Here is a 280-nt window from a genome sequence, read left to right as displayed (position 1 = left end):
ACATGCACCCAGCCCTCCCTCGTCTCCGTTCATTCATGCTGAGGAGAAGACGCTCGGCCAGGCATAGCTTATACACATTCACGTCAAGAGCAGGTGGAGAGGGAGGGAGGGGAAGAGCGGCGAGGTGCCGTTAGCGAGGAGTCATTTTGGCGGAAAGAGGAGGGAATCAGGGAGCGATAAGGAGAGAGAGGGAGAGGAAGATCTCTCAGACTGCCTCTGATACAGTATTGGGTGTGTTACTGAGAGAGTGTGTGTGTCCTGTAGTGAGGTGTTCTTCACT

The sequence above is a fragment of the Diplotaxodon limnothrissa genome, linkage group LG8 (assembly GCF_057381915.1).
Source record: "Diplotaxodon limnothrissa isolate DT_005_m linkage group LG8, D_limnothrissa_male_GT1.1, whole genome shotgun sequence".
Taxonomy (NCBI): domain Eukaryota; kingdom Metazoa; phylum Chordata; class Actinopteri; order Cichliformes; family Cichlidae; genus Diplotaxodon; species Diplotaxodon limnothrissa.
The sequence above is the reverse complement of the archived record's forward strand: the minus strand, read 5'-3'. Positions refer to the sequence as shown.